At 40.7% G+C, this 4112-nt stretch overlaps 1 protein-coding gene across 1 annotated transcript in view; it reads right to left on the bottom strand.

Moving 5' to 3' along the window:
- VWA8 (von Willebrand factor A domain containing 8) overlaps positions 1-4112 on the bottom strand; it is a 100328-nt gene that overhangs the window by 1855 nt on the left and 94361 nt on the right. The gene's annotated exons all lie outside the window — the stretch shown is intronic.

Raw genomic sequence — 4112 nt, 5'->3', positions numbered from 1 at the left:
TCCCTACACATTCTAGTGCCTTTGGATGCTGGCACATTTCCCATCCTGCCCCCAGAACACTTAACAGATCGCTCCCTCCCTGCTCATTCCTCTGTGCCCTTGGCTTCCTCCTCTATCCCAATTGCCTTTTCACTGAAAGCTGCCAGCTTTCTCTGTGTCTCCCCAGTTGTCCTGTCAGCAGGGCAAGAAGCACCATGTTCATGGCTCATCCTGAGCCACAGGCATACTACTTGATTTACCACTGCTTGTGTCTTTAGTGGTCATTGTCTACTGCGAAGCAGAACAGCTGAATTCTCCCCGTCTTTTCATTCACACGGACACTAACCTCAGTCTGTTTCTCTCTGTCACACAGTCTCTGTTTTTGATTAAACCAGCTGAAACGCAATTATCTTTGAAAACTGATACCTGAGATTCACTGCAGTTGACCAAAAGGTTATTATTGATGTGTGTTTGGCAGCAAGGTGAGAAAGGGATACAAACTGTTTCCTTTTGAGATTAGGCTAAACAGATAAAAAGTACTATCTTTGCCCAAAAGCTTACTAACAGGCCTAAAAGACTGATGACTAGCAGACTTCAGGACTAGAATCACAGAATCATAGATTCATCATGGTTGAAAAAGACCTCTAAAAGTCTAACCATCAACCCAGAAAAACCTCACCATGCCCACTAAAGTGTGTCCTGAAGTGCCATGTCTACACGTTTTTTTAACACCTCCAGGGATGGTGACTCCATCACCTCCCAGGGCAGCCCATTCCAGTGCTTGACTACTCCTTCTGTAAACAAATTCTTCCTAATATCTAGTCTAAACCTGCCCTGGCACAACTTCAGGCCACTTCCTCTTGTTCTATCATTGTTTACTTGGGAGAAGAAGCCAACACCCACCTCCCTACAACCTCCTTTCAGGTAGCTGTAGAGAGTGCTAAGGTCTCCCCTCAGCCTCCTCTTCTCCAAACTAAACAATCCCAGTTCCCTCAGCCTCTCCTCACAGGACTTGTTCTCTAGACCTTTCAACAGCTTGGTTGCTCTTCTCTGGACATGCTCCAGCACCTAAATGTCCTTCCTGTAGTGAGGGGCCCAGAACTGAACACAATACTCAAGGTGCATCCTCAATCGTGCCAAGTACAGGGGCACGATCACTTCCCTACTCCTGCTGAACACACTATTTCTGATGCAAGCCATGATGCTGTTGGCCTTCTTGGCCAGCTGGGAACATTGCTGGTTCATGTTAAGCTGGCTGTCCATCAGCAACCCCAGGTCTTTTTCCTCTGAGCAGTTTTCCAGCCACTCTTCCACAAGCCTGTAGCATTGCCTGTGATTCTTGTGACTGAAATGCAGGACCCAGCACTTGGCCTTATTGAACCTCATACAACTGGCCTCAGCCCATTGATCCAGCCTGTCCAGGTGCCTCTGCAGAGCCTTGCTATCCTCAGGCGAATCAGCACTCCCACCCAATTAGGTGTTCTCTGCAGACTTACTGAGGAAGCACTCAATTCCCTTGTCTTGATCACTGATAAAGATATTAAAAAAGACTGTCCCCAAAAGTGAGCCCCAGGGGACACCACTGGTGACCGGCCACCAGCTGGATTTAACCCTGTTAACTACAACTCTCTGGGCTCAGCCATCCAGCCAGTTTTTTACTCAGTGAATAAAAAAGGTACCTTACACATTTACTGCTTGAAAACCACTATACTAGTGCCCACTATTAGAAAGCAATCTTGAATACAAACAAAGAGACAAGGCCTATCAGAAAAATATCAGCTTTCCCAAACTCAGTAACTAGTAAAAAAACTATTCCCATTTTATCTGGACTAATGTGGCTTGCCTGATCAACACCTACCAGGGACATCAGGTGAATCTTGACTCTGCAACACAACACACAAAAGGCCTCATGAAAACTAGCATATTTAATTGCAGAGAAGCAGTCATAGGATACTCAGGTGGTTACAGGCAGCATGTGGCAAGCCAAAAGAGCAAGAGCAGAGCTTACCAGCTTGCCCGTAAATCACTGTCAATACTTATGACATCTGATACAGTCTGAAAACTGCGGGCAAGTGAGACAAAAAAGCAATAATCAGGTCACCTGCAATCCAGAGCTGCAAGATGTGAATTCCCTATACAATCTGTAGGGAGAAATAGTTGCCTCAACCAAGTCAGGCACCTGCATTAGATCTTTAAACTAGTTTGGTGTCTTGAGCTTCTTCAAAAAAAAGAGGCAACCCAGCTCTGAATGTTGTGTCTAAGCCACAGCTAAATTGCTACAGATTTCCTACTGGCATAATCGTTTCAGTAAGATGCTCTTGTAATTATGCCGCAGACACAAACCTATATGTTGAATATGACAATTAATCAGAGTACAGAGATTAGACTAATAATATGTTGATGCCACAATAATCAGGATATTTTTTGGCTGACTAGCCATGATGCTTAGATGCACTCTCATATAACAAATATCAACTGCAATTTTTTCTCAAGAACATCCAACCCTTTTTTTACGGAAGAAAAAAATTCCCAAATTACGAGAAAAAAATCAATACAATAGTACAAAGAGAGTGGGGCTGTGGAACTGCTGTAATGTTTAACAAAATGACTAACTTCCTTCCTAAAGACTAGCAATTCTATTGACTCACTTCCCTCCTTCCTCTTTTTCCTCTACCTGAAGACCTAAAAGTTTGTTACTTTGGAACAACCATTATGTTTATATTCATTATTTATATTTGGCTACTCTCAGCCTTTTTATTGTTCAGAATGAGAAACAAGTTACAGTAAACAAAATGTTGCATCCTTTCAAAGTGACTAGGATCTTGAAAACAAATGTTACAGAAGAAATCAAAGCTGTATTTTTGAGATTTATTTGGGTATTTACACTTGACTTCGAAAGAAGTGGCAACTTAGCAGATGGGAAACTTCCCCACTGATCTGTGTCCAATGTCCAGATACCAGAGACCATACTAATCTGGTTAAGTGAAGGAGACAGAAGCAGAGACTAAGTGCCCTTCAAACACTTAGCAATGCTGCTCTTCCTATTTTCAATTAGACGCTGTTCACTCTCAAAGAAAAAAAGGAATTAAGTCCATATGTTTCCACAGCACTTGGCAACAGAAGACAATGCAAACTTCAGATTACTTGGAGACAGAAAATGAGGGAAGGAGGTTAGGATGGAAGGTAGAACAGCCAGAGTAGGAAGACAGAAAGAATTTCATTTAACAAAAATCCTAAACCACCAGCTTTTCAGCAGCACAGCAACTGCTCCTCAAGTTTATAATTTTACTTTCATTTCAACTGTAACTCTGTGTTTAGACATAAGTGATATGATCAACATTGCATATGTTCCTATCAGTTTGGTAAGCAAATACCTATCAATTGATATTGGATCCTAATAAAATATTCTGCTTACATGTTCATTTGGATGGATTCTGCAGCTTTCAGGTCTGAATTTTGTTAACCTTTAGTACAAAGCTATAAAAATAGAATTACTTTTTTTTTTATCATCAATATCATGGTAGCATAAATTTACTTTGTCTCAAGACCTCACTGCACCCTAGAGACCACAGAGCTCAAAATTGTACCCTTCCCAGGAATCTGGATGAATTGAAATGTTTTAAAAGTAGTAATTCTAAGCTGCAGAGTCTTAATGTCTGTGGATATGAACATATGTGCCTATGTTAATCAGCAAAACCACAAAACCATCACGATACTCTGTTACACTACACAGTGTCACACGTGGAAACAGCAGGTAGGTCAAAAAATTGTGAGAAATTCCATTCTAATTATAATAATTACACTAATATTTCCACTAATCCTTTTACAAACTGGCATTCATTAATTCAAGAAATAGTCTATAACCTAACAAACTACCCATTTTATTATTAGAAAATGGAACAAAATAAACCCACTATTTCAAAAGCTATTTCAAAGGGCATTATGATACTTCATATTTCAAATACTGCAGACAAATGTATCCTTAAATCTATAAGGACAGAAGTCAAGCTCTACTGTAATCTTTAAAATCATAATTAAATCAGAATTCACACATCTAGGGTCGAAATGTGTGTAGGAAGCAACCATGTATCCCAAGCACCTGTTTGCTATGTTGTTGTATCCATCTAACATTT

The sequence above is a fragment of the Chaetura pelagica genome, unplaced genomic scaffold, assembly GCF_000747805.2.
Source record: "Chaetura pelagica isolate M959 unplaced genomic scaffold, ChaPel_1.0 scaffold115, whole genome shotgun sequence".
Taxonomy (NCBI): Eukaryota; Metazoa; Chordata; class Aves; order Apodiformes; family Apodidae; genus Chaetura; species Chaetura pelagica.
This window is presented reverse-complemented; position numbering and strand designations above follow the sequence as displayed.